The sequence below is a fragment of the Crocodylus porosus genome, unplaced genomic scaffold (genome assembly GCF_001723895.1).
Source record: "Crocodylus porosus isolate Cpor-Errol unplaced genomic scaffold, CroPor_comp1, whole genome shotgun sequence".
NCBI lineage: Eukaryota > Metazoa > Chordata > Crocodylia > Crocodylidae > Crocodylus > Crocodylus porosus.
In genome coordinates this window covers 18,431,635-18,449,020 of record NW_017728918.1, presented here as the reverse complement: position 1 = coordinate 18,449,020, position 17,386 = coordinate 18,431,635, and positions in this window count along the sequence as shown.

The following is a 17,386-nucleotide window of genomic DNA, read 5'->3' as shown; positions in this document are numbered from 1 at the left end:
CCATCTTTTAAAAATGCAAAAAGGAGAACTGGAGAATTACAGACCAATCTGCTTGACTTGGTACTTGGGTAATTACTGGAGCAATTATAAAGAAATCAGTTTGTAAACATCTGGAGGAGGAAAAGCTAATCCCTAGAAGCCACCATGGATTTTTTAAAGAATAAATCATTAGGCCAGTGCCAATAGGGCATTCAACTTGGATTTGGATTCAGCTGATTTGGAGGATAGTGTTTTGATTTGGATCACTGTCCTGTATCAATTCAGCTGAATCAGCTTTGGAAGATTGATCACTGATTCAGAGAGATTCAATGATTCAGCCATAGACTGTAATGGGGAATCACTGAAATACCTATAACTTTGGCATTTTCTGGCAGATTTGGATGAAAACAGCAGAGATGATAGCCCCTTTTGAGGGCATGAAGCCTGCCAGGTTTCAAGGAGATAGGTTCAGGGGTTTCTGGGAAACTGCACCTCAAGGTGCTGACAAGCAGAACTCATGACGTGTGACTTTGTGGGTATGTTAAGGTTCAGCAGGATTTAAGCAACAGGAATGGTATCCTGTAACAGGGGGCCTTCCCAGTGCTCAGGCAGAATCAGCTCACAAAAGGGACAGAAAGGCTGCAGACGAGGCTTATGTGCTGTTTCCTTATCCGTGCCCCAGAGCACTGTGATTGGAAGGGGGCTCAGGGCAAGATCGCAGTCACTGAGCAGCTACAGATGTCAGTCTTCCCCACCCTTCCCTCTCCCCCTGTTCCCCCTCCCTTTTCTCAGTTTCTGTTTCCCTGCAAGACTGCCTTCTGTACTGCTGAATCTCCAAATCTTTTCTATATCAATTCAGAGGGTTTTTTTGGTCTCCTTATTTAATTCAGATTTGGCAATTTGGCTTCCGAATCGGGCCGAATCTTCTCCAAATCAAATTGGCGAATGAAGCTTTACACACCCCTATAAATCATACCAGACTAACTTGGTCTCCTTCTTTGACAAAGTAACCAGTTGGGCAGAAGGATGTGGAGAAATTAGAGAAGGTCCAGAGGTGGGTGACAGAATGATGAAGGGGTTAGGCAGCCAGCCAGAAGAGGAAAGATGGAGAGAACCAGGTTTGGGGGACATGATAGCAATCTTCAATAGCTGAAAGATTGTGATAAGGAATAGGGAAAACAACAGGTCTCCCTTGCTGCAGACGGTACACTTAAATTGCAGCAAGCTAGCTTTAGATTAGATCTCAGGGTGTGCATCTACATGAGAAGCTATGTCACCATGGCGACAAGCTATGGCGACGTAGCTTATCGGTATGGTGGTGTAGTGTCAATGGGCACAAACCTTGACACTGATGCTACTGCACAGTAACAGCACTTACTGTGCAGTTATTTAGTGCCTGCTAAAGCAAGCACTAAATGACTGTGCAGTAATAACTATGCAGTTGAGTGCACATGAAGAAGCACCCAAGAAAAAACTTATTTGCTGTTAGGACAGAAATGCAGCACAACAGATTACTCAGGGAAGTTGAAGAATCTCCTTCATGGAAAATTTTCAAGAGGAGCCTGGGTAATCATTGGACACGGGTGATTTAGAAGTAGTATTTCTACATTTGTGCAGAGGGTTGGACCAGATGATCCTTGTGGTCTTTTCTGACGCAGGGTGGATTCAGGGGTACAGGTGCACCCCTCTTCAACTGTGCAGCTAATGTCCAGTCAGCTGTCTGAATTCATTAGCTTGTCAGGACAGTTCCAGAACTGAGGGGGTGAAGGCTGCTGTTACTTACTCCCCAATCTCTTTGCCTGCAGCTGAATTAAGCTGCAGGAGAAAAGAGGGGGTGGGGGAAAGCAGGGCTGGACATAGGCATGGGCAAACTGGGCAGCTGCCCAGGGATCAGACAGAAAGGAGGCCCAAAAATGGCAATTTTAATTATTATTATTATTATTAATTATTATTATTATCATCTCTGGCAAAGGGGGGCCTGATACTAAAGGTTTGCCCGGAGCCGCCAGGAGTCTCAGTATGGTGCTGGGGGAAGTTGAGCAGCTGCGGTGTTCATCCCCTAGCATCCAGAGCTGTGCTAAAGAAGAGGTTCCAGCTAGAGCCATGCTGACAAGCTGGTGAACTAAGAGAACTCACTGTGCATGAGGAGCAAAGCCAGAGGGGATGTGTGACCTCTTCCAGATGTGGCCTCTTCCAGACTCTCCCCTCCTGGATCCATCCATACTCCCAATCCTTTGAAAATGGCTTTTTTAAAAATCAGTTTTGTACCTAGATGCAATGTATCATTATATGTTATTTCTATTTTAGGAGCTCCTTGAAAACCTAGTCATGGACAAAAGATGCTAGGTGCTGTACGAGGAACACAGCACCTCCCCCGAAACGTTCAAATGTGCCTTTGGGTCAGATTTGTGCAAAGTGGGTAAGAGAGAAAAAGAGGCAATAAGGCTGACAGAATTAAAGGGTTACACATACGTTACATAGCATGACATTTTCAGACTAGTAAATGTGGGTTTAAGACATGGTAAAGAATCTAGAGTGAAATCCTAGGCCCAGTGAAGTTACCAAACAATTGAACGGGGCCAGGATTTTCCCCAGGGATGAAGAAGTTGGGTGCTCCACTTTTTTTAATGTTTTAGGTCTTTCAAAACCAAGGATCCCAAAATGGCTAATCCTATTTGGAAATCTCTAGCCCAGCACTTCAGATGTACAGTGACATATTCAGACTCTGCAGTTATACAAGGACAGCTCAATGCAGTTTTAATGATAGAAATTACTGAAGCGCTTTAAAGGAGATGAGACTACATTTTTATGGATGACCCCAGCACCTATCATTTATAATCCATCTACTCAGTGGATTTAAAATGATCATGTCAGCTGATTCAGATGACTTCTAACATCACCTTTCGCAATGGGAAGCACACTCTTTTTTTCCCTTTCATTTTTTAGTGTTTTAATTTTAAAATGAGCTTTTGAACCATCTGGCTCATGAACAGTAGGAAAATAATGTTTCTTCCTGATTGATTATGCAGCATAATCTTAGGTAAGTGTACCATGACCAGTTAAATGTAAATTGCCTTCCATTTTGAATTTGCTCTGTGCAAGCCAATCATAAATAATTATTTTATCTACCTCATTTCACATTATACACTTTTACTACTCTTCTCTATTTTTTAAAATCAAGCAATTATTCTCTATCCCATAATTTTTTAATGGTTTTTTTCATGTAGTGGTGCTTTATTCTCCTATTTACAGTTATTTTTCTCTATGATTTGCACTCATGCAGAGAGATGGGGAAGGCAGAGTATTAAATTTGTGTGTCCTTGCTGCCCTCAAAAGTGTCCTTTGTTAGAGAGCTGTTCAGAGAACTGAAGAAAACATTTGATGGGACTATACTGAAACAGGCACTATATCTTGAAGAGGTGTGTTGTGTTTTCGGAGGAACTTGCGGGAGAAGATTAATGTCCAAGGACAGAAAGCAAGGGATTGTAGACTTACTATATCTAGAGTCATGCAAAACAATTTCAGTGTAGTTTGAGAAATTGCAAGGTTTGTCTGATTTCTGACTTTATTTCAGATTCAAAATACAGACCAACTTCATTGTCATGGTAGTGAAGAGGTGACCTGGCTCATTCTCAACTAAACAAAAGCCAGGGTATAGATTTGCATTGTAACTACACAGAAATTATGCTTTGATATGAAACCAGGTAGATCTGAGTTATTTGGGTTGTATTTTATTTGGGAATTTTAGACTTGTTTGAGCTATGACACAGTAAAGAGTCAAATTCACATGTATGCCTATGTACAGACAATATTTATCTTAAGAATTATCATGGATAATCCTACCTCTAAGGGACCTCTGAATGATGGGTAGTATTGGTTTTACTTGTCAACTCTTCCTCCTTCCTGTGCATTACACCTGCTTGCTCTGTCTTTAGATATTTCTAAGCTGCTTGGGAAGACTGTGTTTACCTAGGGCATATGTTTATTAGCTTCTAGCACCTAAGGTTGGGGTTTCTGGGTACTACTGCACTTAATAACAAAAATTTACAAATGAGATACTGATTCTGCTTAACATTCAGCCTGTGACTGACAACAGAGAAAACAACATGCAAAATGACTGCTTACTGGTAAGCTGGTAAAGGATAGACTAAATTCCTCTCACCAAATTAGTGAAGGACAAGATCTACAAAAAGTCACGTTTTGATTCCCTAAAATGTCTTGGAGGATATATTGCAAAAAAGAAACAACAGACAGAGAAGTCATAATATGGTTAGTGATTTGCATCTGATAGGAAGAGATAATAGACAAAGAGCTCAATGGAGTGAGATTCATATCGGGCATAACAGTCCTTTCTCATCCAATGTAATTGAAGGCCTATGCAAAGCAGCTTATGACCGAGAACGTGATGACATTATAGGGTGAGCAGAGGAATCTTCAATTCCCTTTCTCAGATGTGTAATATTTCCATTTTGAACAAAATGGATGGCTTCCTTTTTTTGTAGCAAGGCACATCAGCAAGTGCCTCATGAAAAATGGCAGCTTCAGACAGATTTGAGAGCGCACGATGGATCCCACCAGAAATCGTTTAAATTAATTGAGGGCAGTCACAGACTTTTAAAGGAAAATAGCATCTTCAGTCACTACCTGAAAACATTAACTCAATAACAGGTCTCAGATTCTCTGTGGAATTCTGCATGTCACAAACCGGTCAGAAACCTGTAATAACAGAAATCCTGGAGAAATATTGGAATTGCTCACATTGCTAGGAATACTTACCTATATGGATACAGCTCGTTGCAAAATGTTGGCTGCCATTGCACTGTTTCCCTCTTTATTTTCCTACAGTAAAGACTAATACGTGCCTTGAAGAAGAGGGGAGATCGCAGTCTTTTCTATAGTTATGTCTGAGGCTATGCATTGTGAAACAAAACACCTTGTGTTCATTTAATTCAATGTAATCTCTATATAGAATATAAACACTTCTGAGACACATATGTTCTTGAGCAATCTGAGATCTCAAGTTCTGAAAATGGAATGAAAAGTGTATCTTGGGATAAGAAGACAGTGAATATTAATATAGGTGGGTTGAAAAATACCTGAAACAAGTTGAAAATCCCCCAGTCAAAGTGATAATTTCTTTTTACATCTATCACTAACTAGTGTCTATAAAAAGTTCTATATTATTAGTAAATTAAATTGACTACATTATTGTTAATCTTACAAACCCTTGCACAGAAATAGAAAGGAACCATAGGGATGGAGAGGGAGAATATGGCTGTATTACATTTTAATCGGCATCACTAATACATTCTTTTTGTAAATCACTTATTGTTACTTACATCAAACCTTCTTCAGTTATCAGTTAAATGCCCCATCTAGCAAAAACAAAGGAAGAGCTATCAAGAGTAATGCTCTAACTTGATTCCTTTTCTCTTTTGGAATATACGCCTCCACTTCTTCTCAGGTCAGTGCCGGTCTCAGACCACTGAGATTAAACACTGTTGGGAAGCAAGAGGTATGGGTTCAAGTGCACCTCAGGGAGAAGGGGGGCTAGGAGGTGAATCTCCCATACAGTGGGTAAATGCTCTAACCTAGTAGGATGACTAGGGCAGGGCAAGGGTGGCCACCTGCCCCCCCAGGTGCTGACTCTGAGGGGGCACCAGGAGTCTTTGTTAAAGCAGGAGAATCTCTACACTACCTTTGCCCATCCATGGGAACCAGGCAGGGCAGCATCACACTGATCAGTGTATCTGCAGGGGGGAGGGAGATGATTGGGATGAGCAGAATGGTACCCCTCCCATCCTTCACCCTAGGTGCCCAAAAAGTGCCCTATGCCACTCCCTTCACCACTAGATTATTGTCCTAAATGGTGGGAGAGACATCTTTGTCTTCTGGGAGTAATGCTTCAGGGAGCCATGTGCTTCCTAAGTGTGCCATTGGAGTATCAATGGCCTTCTGGGCATGGTCAGAAAGATGAGTTGTATGTCGGGGTGTAAACTGTATGATCCATGTCAAGGGTCCAGAATACCAATGACATGGCTGAAGTTAGCTGTGGAAGTGCTCCTTTCTCACCTGAAGGGTAGCCAGGTTTGGCTTTAAATATTGAGGTGGGAGTTAGACTTTAGTACTGTTCCTGGCTTATTCACTCACCTGCTGTGTGTTCATATTTCTGCTTCTGGTTTCATTGTCTCCTCCCTTGTATGCCAGGCCTATTTAGATAGCAACGTCTTCAGCTTGGGATCTACTACTAACTAAGCAGCATTGCCTAAGGTAGAGAAGTGGACTGGCACTTAGGAGACCTGTGCTCTAGTCTCTGCTCTGCCACTTGCTTTCCAGGTGACTTTGGGCAAGTTTCTTCCTGTCTTTATGCTTCATTTTCTTTTTTGGTAAAATGTGGATAATCTGTTGTCCCTGGGACAGTACTTTGAGACCTAGAGATGAAAAGGTCTGTGATAGGGCTAGATAGTATTATTACTGTGCATTTGGATTATGCCTAAATAAAGAGAGCCCTGATCTCAACTCTAGGCACTACTGTAAAAAGAGATTACCTGTAAATCTTGACTCCCACCAGTGGTTTAGGTAGTAGATCACTCTTCTCTGACTTAGCCATCTCTAAAACTACTCGAAACTGTTACCTGGAGGCTTCAGTGGACAATAAGCTGAATATGAGCCAACACTGTGACCTTGTTGCCAAGAAGACTAACAGCATACTGGGCTTAGGCTGCATTATTAGGGGTGTTTCCAGTAGATCAAGGGAAGTGATTATTCCCCTCTATTCAGTGCTAGTGAAGCCACTCCTGGCGTACTGTGTTCAGTTTGGGGCCCCCACTAGAGAAAGGATGTGGACAAATTGGAGAATGTCCAGCACAGGGCAACAATAATGGTTAGAGGTCTGGGGCACATGATATTTGAAGAAAGGCTGAGGGAACTCGTCTTATTTAGTCTGGAGAAGAGAAGACCAGTGAGGATTTAATAGCAACCTTCAAATAACTGAAGGGGGGCTCCAAAGAGGATGGAGCTGGACTGTTCTCAGTGGTGGCAGATGACAGAACAAGGAGTGATGGTCTCAAGTTGCAGCAAGGCAAGTTTAGGTTAGCTATTAGGAAAAAACCTTCTCACTAGGAAGGCAGTAAAGCACTGGTTTTTCACATTCCAGGCTTTTTATCTGGCCTCTCCAAGAGACCATGACTAGCTGGCTATAGAGTAAGAGTGTGGACAGACTTGAACCATTCCAAGTATGTCACTGACTTGGAACCAGTTCACAGTTGCCCCTGGATAGAAGTGTCTGTACATACACTACTAAGGGTCCTACATATAATTGTCACTTTTTAGGGATTATGTGCTGCCAAATGCCACCAGGGGTAGTAGAATCTCAGACCATCATAGCTTTCAGGGGTCATTGCATGGAGTTTCCCTCAGATTCCCCTAGAGAGGCAGGAAGACCCTGACTGGCTGGGTCGCCAAGGAAGAGGAAGACATCATTGCCTGCAATTGCAGTTTTTTGCTCCCCGTTCTCAAAACCAACGATTTTAAAAAAGATTGATTAAATTTATTAAGAAGCATTGTTACACTGTACCAAAATCTACATGGCTGACTGGGGGTGCACAGGTGTGCAGGGGAGGAACAGGCTGGACCCCATCATTGGAAACAGACTCCATGTGAAGGAGTCCCAGGCTTATTTAGGGCAGGAGTGAGATTAGAAGTGAAAGGGTTGCCAGTGTCGGGAGGGCTGTGATCCCCTGCTTGTGGTGGGTGGGTGGTTGGTTGGTCTCTGTGACAGTAGATCCCTGTTAATTGCTGGGTGTGTGTGTGTGGAGGGGAAACAGCCATCGCACAACGGGCAGTTAATAGAACCAAATGTCTGTCATTTCCAAGATCAGTGTGAAGTGAATTGGCCTACTGTTCCTTGCAACTCTGTGCTACACTCTTGCAGTCAGTCCTGGGACCCATAGCAAGGAAGTAAAATTGAGAAAATGTTTTTCAGTGCAAGCCAAAATGACAGAGTTATTATGCGGTGGAGGGGGGATGGGGACTCTTGAATGCCGTGGTCTCTGTAGGCAATAGATCTTTGGGCAGTAAAGTCTGGCTCAAGATAGTACTTGATTTTCCCAATGTGCTTTCAAAATATTGCAGGAAGTTCAAGCTGTTCTTAAGTGGTGCGTACATCTAGATTTTGGGGGTTTAAAGTGTATTTAGAATATCCTAAATGTTACACGTGTCTCCACCCTAAATCATTTTAGGGTAACTCTCTCAGATTTCAGACTTGAAATACCTCTAGAATGATTTAAGTATGCCTTTCATCAGGAAAACAGCATTCAGAGATCTTTTTTCATAATGAAGAGCTTCTGCATTAAGATGAGAACCCGAAGTGGGCAGGTACACAGTGGTTTTTGTTCAAGTTTGAAAATTAATTGCAAAGATTGAAAAAGGGTTAAATAATAAATTGTAATTGCAGTTGAAATGGGTAAGTTGCATCCTATAGATGATACCATAATGGGAATCTGAATTTCAGAATATCATAAAAATGACTTTGGGCAATTATTCTCTGCAATAGATATTTCTTCTTTGTAAAACTCTCTGACACTTGAATGTGTTGCTTCTGTACCATGGGAATCTAAATTGAGTTAAATTCATTTTTTATGTTGTAGTTTGTAGCTGGCTCCAAAAGCCCCCTGAAGTAAGCACGCAACTTTCAACTGACTTCAGGGGGTCTGGATCAGTCCTCTAGAGAAAGATGTGGGGAAGGATCATAAATCATCATATATACAAAAGTTGTGGAACTGACTACAGATCAAAACATTTGGTTGCACACAATAAAGCTTACAAAATAACTTCAGTTCACAGGTTGTATGGAAAGCTGGTCTTTGATATTCTGAAAACAGTGCCCCAAAACTGGAAAGCAATGAAAATGGATATTTATTCAACAATATTACCAAAGAAATGTACTGTCATACATTTATGCTTTCAGAGGAAATACTACATGAACAGCATTTTAATACCATTTCTAATTATTCTTATTTAGTTTGTATTCATCATTCCGGATTTAATATTTATTGACACAAATAGGAAAGAACCAAAAGAATGCTATTCAGAATCAAATATGGTGTACATACCATCCTGTTTCTGATCATTATTTTCTGTTATGCATATACAAATAATGCATACAATGCAGCTTTCCCTTTCAGAATATTAAACAATCATTTGGTTTTAAAACTGGGTGAAGTTTCAGAGTGGGAGTAGTTTTACAGCCTGACTCTCTTACTCCTGCTTCTACTCAGCTTTATAGTCTGAGGCCCCTACACATGCCTTTCCCAAAATGTTGTATATTTAACCATCAAATGTCCTCACAGTAATTATGTAGGTGAAATTATACAAAAACTTTATGACATACTATAATCTATGAGCAGAGGAACATAGTTAGCTGTGTTAGTTTGAAGTTAGGTAGAAGGCAAGATAGACTTGCACCTCATAGACTAACCAAAGTATATAAATGTGTGTGCATCTGTATAGATATAAATATTAGGGCTGTGTGAAACACCATTGTTTCATTTTGATGTTTGTTTTGCCCTTGTCAAAGGGACAGTGTTTTGTTTCACTGTTTTGTTTTATTTCAAAGCACTGTCCCATTTTGAAACAGTTTTGATGCATTTCAATGTTTTGCCCACAGGCTATAATGGGGAATCATGAAAATGCCTACAACTTTTTTGTTTCTTGCCTAATTTGGATGAAAATTGCAGGAATGGTAGCCCCTTCTGAGGGTATGAAGCCTGCCAAGTTTCAAGGAGCTAGGTCGAGAAGTTTCTGGGAAACTGTGCCTCAAACTGTTCAGAACACAACCCCAGACACTTGCTGGCGGCAGCAGCCTCCTCTCATCCGGCGCACAGATCCAGGGGCCTGCACCCATGGGAGGGCTTTTGGACTGTGCCAGACTCCTCCTGGGGGTGCAGGACCCTGGATCTGTGCACTGGATGAGAGGAGGCTGCCACTGCCACCTGGGACTGGCACTGGGCACAGCCCACACCAAGCACTGGAGAAGATTGCTGCTGCTGCCTGGGACTCCTCTCATCCAGTGTGCAGATCCAGGAGCTCACACCCCCGGGAGGAGTCTGGCACAGCCCAGCAGCTCCCCCTGGGGGTATGAGCCCCTGGATCCATTCCCCAGATGAGAGGAGGCTGCCTCTTCCCTGGGACTGGTGCTGTGCCCAACACCAGAGAAGATTGCTGCTGCTGCTGCTTCTCTCATCCGGCTTACAGATCTGGGGGCTTGCACCCCTGGGAGGAGTCCAGCACAGCCCAGCAGCAATCTTCTCTGATGCTGAGAGCAGCCCGTGCCCAGCACAAGTCCCAGGTGGAAGAGGTAGCCTCCTCTCATCTGCGGCACAGATCTGGGGGCTCACACCCCCAGGAGGGGTGCCGGACTGTGCTGGACTCCTCCCGGGGGTGCAAACTCCAGGGTCTGTGCACTGGATGAGGGGAGTCTGCCTCTGCCTCCTGGAACAGGCTCTGGGATCAGCCCATGCCCAGTGTCAGGGACGATTGCTGCTGCTGCCAGTCCCAGGCAGCCTTCTCTCATCCGGCACAATTATCTAGGGGCTTGCACCCCGGGGAGGAGTCCAGCAGAGCCCTGCATCCCTCCCGGGGTGCAGACCCCCGGATCTGTGTGCTGGATGAGAGGAGGCTGCCGCTGCTGCCTGGGACTGGCGCTGAAGCCAAGTAAGCCTGGCTTCGAAACGAAAAACGTTTTGAAACTTTTGAAACATTTTGGGTGCCCTTGTTTCATTTAAAAGCTGTTTCAAAGCCTTTTGTTTCATTCTGATTTCACTGTTTTGAGCTCAAAATGCATCAAACCAGCTTCAAAACAAAACACCCAGTGACATTTTGCACAGCCCTAATAAATATTTGTATATATGAGTATACTGACACTTTGGTTTGGTTAGTCTGTAAGGCAGGAAATCTACCCTGCTTTATACTATAATCTACTTGATTCCTGAAAATCCTTCTTCATACTCCAGGTGATAATGACCCTCTTTCCTTTTGAAAGGTTTTGATCTCCAGTCAATCAAGCTATCTTTTCTTCTGTTAATTTGTGTGTCTCCTAGGCCTGGGGATTTATCTCTTGTCCAGTTTTACAGCCTGCCACACTGCTTCTAATCACTGCTGTGCCTACTACGTCCATCAGACCTGATGAAGATGAAGAATGCTTTGCATTTGAAAGCTTATTCAAGTCTATCCCAACCATGCAGTTGGCTCTATAAAAGTTGTCCCTCACAAAAATCCTTGCCTCTCGCAGGACGATTCATACTTATTCATCATAATCAGTTGATAATACTCTGAGGCAAGATTAACTAGGTTATAGAGATCCAAGGAATTGTGTGTGTGTGTGTGCACGCAGACACATGCACACACATGTGCGCACACATACAAACTCACACACACACTGCAAATGAGAAATGTCATTGTAGTTCTGCTTTGACTGTTGACAACAGTGCACTGCCAGCACTCTAAATCAGTGCAATATCATATCATTATCCTTTTTAATGAATATTAATGCATACTGAATCATCTAAATGGGTATTGCTTAGCTAGAATATTGCAGAACTGTCAGCTATTTTGAATAGTAAATTTGCCATCTATCTTCTATAGTGTATTAAAAGAACTAAGAAAATAAAACTATAAAGCTGCTAGTTCACTAGGACATTGTTTATTATAAAAAATTTTGCAGGAAGGCACAAAATAAACTTATCCCCAGCACATTTCTCTAACACTTTACCCATTCCCCTACTGTGTATAGGAACTATTTTTGAGCCTTGTTATACATTGCATTTTGAGTTGCTCAAATATAGACTGGTGTTAGTGCTAGTTCAAGTCTGGTAAAGTCACATCTTAAGGATGGCTGTCCTCCATTTGCACAGCTGTGACTTGTCGCTTGAGGACTGGCAAGCCAGAACAGGGTTTTAGCCCTGCAGTAGGTGAGGATGGCGAGGTGTGAGAGATGGGTTGGGGGGAGCAGGAACATGAAGCTGAGAGGTGGAAGTTAATGGGATAGGGGTAGGCAACCAAATTGGAGGTGGAAAGGAAATAAGGGTGGGGATATGAAGGAGATCAGCCACTGAAGGATAAAATAAAAAGACATAAAAGAATACTTCATAAATGAAGTAAATTAAAGTCTCATGTTTTAATAAACTTGGATTGGGGTGTCCTGGTCATGCTTCCTAGGGTGGCTGGGATATAGGAGCAGTGAGTTAAGGTACTTTTGGTGGAGCTACTGCCCCTGCCCCAGGAAGGAAACCCCAGATCATGGGGACCTGATTTAGTCCCCTATCTTGTTCCCCCGCTCCAACTCCTGGACCCATCCATGCCGTGTGACCTGGATACCTGGCATGTGCTCTACGTGCCGTTTGCATGGGGTAGTACCAGACTATGTGTGGGTGCCCCCGGGCAGTAGAGTTCAGGGGGTGCAAAGTTTGCCCACACAGAACAGGACAGGGGGGATCACTGCATCCTGGGAGGCTGGAGTACTGAGACTTGGTCCGCTCATCTAAGGGGAGTGGGCACACATGAATGGAACATGAGCTGGGTACCACGGATCAGAGATGACTCTGTTCTGGAGTGGTGAACTTTAAGCCACCTAAAATGTGCTTAAAACTAATTTCAAGTGTTAATATGTGGGCAATCCAGGGGTTCAGAGTTCCAGGAGCCACCTAAAATTAATGTGTAACAAGGCCCATTGTTAAACCCAGGTCTTTAGCTGATATTGTGGTATTGGTTGTAAATCCATTAAGTTTAGTGGAGCTATATTAAAGTATCCTAGCTGAAGATCTGTCTCATTTTTGTTAACTACCACATGGTAAGTCTTTAGTCACAAGCTACGTTTCACATAACAATAGCATGGCCTTCCCACATTTAACAGGAATAGCACAAAAAGTTTCAGTTGAAAACAGTTGATTTGCTGAACATTTGGAAAAGAAAGTGTTAGATGTTCCAGCTACTATGAAGCAGCATGAAGTCACATGCTTGCATAGGTCTTGGTATATTGAGTACCACTTCAATGCCTTGTCAAAGGAAAAACATGATAGTGCATATATGGCATTGAATGCCTAGTTAAGGGCCTTTGAATTCCTGTTTTGTTATTTAATTTCTGTGTTTTGCAGTATTCCTCAAAGGCAAGTATTTGAACCCTGGCATATTTAGGCCAAGTCTAGAAAGAAAAACTTACCATGCTGCTGTGCATGACCAAGCCCCAGCTGGAAACAGTATAGTGCCAAGACTAGGATAATTAGCACTCCTGAGTGCCAGTGAGAATTAGCCAGCTGCTGTGGCATGCTGTGTCTGGCCTGGTCAGTGTTTGGGGGGCAGTGAGATTTGCAGTCTTGACATGGCCTGATAGTCTTGAACATAAGTCACTTGGCTTCAAGTCTATCCCTACCCTCTGTCCCATCTCTCATTCAGTACTGCAAGGTTGATGCTCACTCCAGTAATTCTAGGTGCCTGCCTCCATTGTCCAACATTTTCAAAAAAGCACTTTCAGGCTGCAGGCAGCAGTAGGGTAGCAGCGGAAGTGGGGCTGTAGCTGTGCGGGAGCCCAGAGCATGGGGCTGGGGCTGGTGGCAGTGCAGAACTTGTGCCTAGGGGGATAGGGGGCAGCAGCAGCATGGAGCTGAGGTGGGTAGCATGTGGGTATGAGGGAGAGTGGGGATGTGGGGGAGTCCCACATAGCGTGCAGCTCTGGCAGGTGGTGGCAGCAGCAGCAGGCAGGGTGCTCAGGGTGCAGGCACCCAGTAGGACGTTGCTCCAGCCAGCGCTACACATTACAGCGAGGCATGCAGCCTCTGTGGGGCTTTCTGTATTGCTGGCACTCTCTGCCACTCACGCAACCCCTGCACTCGAACATCAAGGAGGGAAGCCCCGCGTGCTGGAGCCAGGTGCCTTCCCTGCCGGGGCGGCACAGCACTGGAGAGAGGCTCTAGGCTCTGGAGCTCGCTGCCTTGTAGCTTGTGTATTGCGCATCAGATTCTATTACGCCTTTACCTGAAAGTCTGACAGGGGCCGAAGGATTATATCTCCTCATTATTACAAATTCACATGTCAGTGGGCATTAGACTAATGTAGATATCTACATGTGCAATTAATTCACTTGAATTTTCTGTCCAGAAAATTCAGGCTTATTAAAGCAATCACATGTGCTTCCATTGGGAGCAAATTGAGCCCAACAGTCAGGGCTGCTTCTGCCCTGTTCTGCTCCCTGCAGCAGCTAGGGGCAAGGCTCCTCCGGGTGCCAGCTCTGGGCTGGCAGAGGTCACAGGGGCTTTAGCTCTGAGCTCTGGTGGGCAGAAGGGAGCTGTCATGGCTCAGTGGGTAGCTCTGTCCCTGCCGGGGGGGCTGGCCCCGAGTGGGGGGGAGCTGTCCCAGCTGGGTGGGTAGCTTCCTCCCAGCCATGTGAAGATTGGGGCCTGTCAAGCAAAGATAGCTGTCCCAGCCATGTGGAGGTTGGGATGGGTCCTGCTCTCCACCTGAGTGGCAGTCAGGACAGCTCTCTCAGCCACACGGAGTTCAGGACCTCTCCCGATCTCCATGTGGCTGGCGAGCAGCATCCTGATGAGCTGAGACAGCTCTCCCTGCCCCCTGTGGCTGCCTGCTGGCTAGGCTGAGCAAGAGCAATTTGCTCCCACTCAGCCCCTACACGCGCAGTACGGTACATTAGCCAATGCACTGTTTCCTAGTACCTGTATCAAAAGGTACTAGAAAATGGCTTATTAGACTAATATACTGTGCAGTAATTGCTGCGCATGTGGAGACGGTAACACTTTAGATTAGTCTCATGCACAGTAAAGCATCTCGTGCAGACACTCCCAGTACGACTCCTTTCTTGACTAATTGTTCTGGAGAAACTACAGTTCCTCCCAATAGTAAAGACCGTTTTTTCTGACTATGGTGCTGATAATCTGCAGCAACTGACATAAAGAGCTGAATCTGAAGCCCAAATAAAGAAAGAGAAGAATAACAAAAAGATGAATTTTACTTGAATTGCACTTCTTATTCTAAAACTCATTTAAATGCAGAGATAACACTCAAATTCACCATCTTGGGAAATTAGAGAATAGCTATAAGCTTATTCTCCTGCAGAGTGTTTTATACCTAGGAAAAGCTATGGAAAATGCTAAAGGCCGTAAGTGGCTTCCAACATTCAGAAACTTAGGGCGCTTCTACACATGTTTCGGAAGTGGCAGGGGGTGGTGCTTTAATTAGAGTGGATCCGAGACTGCTCGTCAGTGTCTCATATATCAGCAGTGATCAAGACTTACTTCAAGTGTCCCTGCCACCCTTTTTAAGATGCAGGAAGCTGCTGGAGTGTGGTAATTGCCACATACCAGCAGACACAATTAATCGAGTCTGCTCCAGTGTGCTGTAATTATGGGGCTTCAGAGCAGCCTCCATGCTCATGTACATGCACCTTTATTGCCCAGTTGATAGCTTCATTTTTATTTATTCCCTATCAGAGACAGGCCTGGTGACTTGAGGAGAAGATTAAAGGGCAACAGGTCAAATTCTCTTGGCTTAACTCCAGGGAATTCCCCAACCTAACTGTGATGAGTCCCTAGCCTATCCATATGTTGAATCCCAGAATCCCCCTGGGAACTAAAACGGTTTGAAAAGCCAGCCCCAGTAGAATTAAATACTCGAAAAATAAACATAAATATATGCTAAGAGCAAAATTGAGCACCACCACCACCACCATATTGCCATTTAGGAGCTCAAGCCCACTACAATCCACACTTGGAAGTGGTTCTCTGACAACATCCACAAAGCTAACATGGGATAATTCAAACAAAAAATTAGGAAGTTACAAGATTTTAAAACATTTATTAAAACTGATTTAGCTGCACCAGCACAAACACGTCTGCTCAGTTTGGATTAAGTAATTGAAACCTGTTCCAAACTGATGTAAAAACAAACTAAATTGTTTTAATCTACATCTTAAATTAAACACTTCCAGTTTACTTGTCTATATAAAAGCTACTCTAAGAAAGGTGCAGACAAATGGGAGAGAGTCAAGAGGAGTGCAACAAAAATTCTGGGAGATTTGGAACGAAAAAACAAGAACTGAGGAGAAGGTTTAAGGAACTGGGCTTGTTTTATCTGGAAAAGAGAAGTTAGGGTTGAGACATTAACAGTTTTCCAGTACATAAAAGATTGTCATAAAAGAGACAGATCTGAAGAGTGTTCATCAGAGGGCAACAAAAATGGTGAGGGGTTTGCGGAGCATGACTTATGAGGAGAGGCTGAGGGAACTGGGCTTATTAAGTCTAGAGAAGAGGAGACTGAGAGGGGATTTAATAGCAGCCTTCAGCTACCTGAAGGGGGGTTGCAAAGAGGATGGAGCTGAACTGCTCTCAGTGGTGACAGATGACAGAACAAGGAGCAACAGTCTCAAATTGCAGCAAGGGAAGTTTAAGTTAGATATTAGGAAGAATTTTCTTACTTGGAGGGTGGTAAAACACTGGCACAGGTTACCCAGAGAGGCAGTGGAAGCTCCATCCTTGGAGATTTTTAAGACCCAGCTAGACAAAGCGTTGGCTGGGATGATCTAGTTGGGGATCGTCCAGCAGGTTGGACTAGATGACCTCCTGAGGTTCCTTCCAACCCTAATTTTCTGTGATTCTAGGTCAGTGCGATCAACTGTTTTAGCAAGTGTACCAAAAATGAAGTCCCATGCCCTTCCCATGTAGCTTTCTGATCCGCTTCCTACAGCCCGATCAGCTGCTCCTTGCCTTGTGCTCCCTGCCTTATATGCTGCTGTGCTGCCCACCCTTTCCACGATCTGCCACATACCACACACACACACACACACACACACACACACACACGTTTGGCACATATGCCACAGGTTGGCCACCCCAGTATACTTGATCCTGTTTAACAGCAGGGGAACTGGTTAGATGATCTCTCAATGACTCTTTTAAGCCTTCATGTTTGTGATTACCTTTCTTCACATCCTTCCTTAAAAATTTCCTCTGTTGTGATGACTGTAAAAAACCTGGTAATAAGCAGCTGGTTTGCAAGGACCCCTGTACCATGCCATATATAACCATCATGTTGCTGCCTTGTGCTTTCCTTGTCTTTCTTTTGTATACACTTGTCTTGTCTTACATTTAGATTGTGAAGTCTTCAGCACCGGGGTCATTGGTTGTTATGTGTTTGCAGAGTGCATTGATCCATCAATGAGGAATCAAGGACTTTTTGCAAAATAAATAATAATAAAAAATAAAGGATCTGACCCAATGTTCCTGTTCTTCGGAGCTTGCAATTTATTTTATATAAAGAAACAGGAAAAAGGTTGACAACATCAGCCAGGTCTTTTATTATTACCTTTATAGGCAACATTTGTAATGTACTTTAAGGACATCTG